The sequence below is a fragment of the Cynara cardunculus genome, assembly GCF_001531365.2.
Source record: "Cynara cardunculus var. scolymus isolate 2C chromosome LG 12, CcrdV1, whole genome shotgun sequence".
Classification (NCBI taxonomy): Eukaryota; Viridiplantae; Streptophyta; class Magnoliopsida; order Asterales; family Asteraceae; genus Cynara; species Cynara cardunculus.
In genome coordinates, this window is record NC_037539.1 from 5,395,426 (window position 1) to 5,395,798 (window position 373).

Sequence of the window (373 nt, forward strand, 5' to 3'; positions counted from 1 at the left end):
GGTTAACGTTTTGGTTAATAAGTTAAAATTTTGGTGTCATCATGTGATTTGAGTGTAATAATTATGTGATAGGGGTGTGATAATCATGTGATAGGGGTGTGATAATCACTGTTATACATCACTTGGGTTATCATTTTGGTTGATAAGTTAAAATTTTGGTGTAATCATGTAATATGGGTGTGATAATCATGTGATATGGGTGTGATAATCATGTGATAGGAGTGTGATATGAAGAAAAGATGTTAAGTCATCGACTATCTGGAGATTATCATGAACGAGAAGGAGAAGAAGAAAACTACCAAGAGTAAAACGTGGAACGTGAAAGGATAATTATGGTTAATTAAAATAAAATAAAAATTATAAAAATTACTTA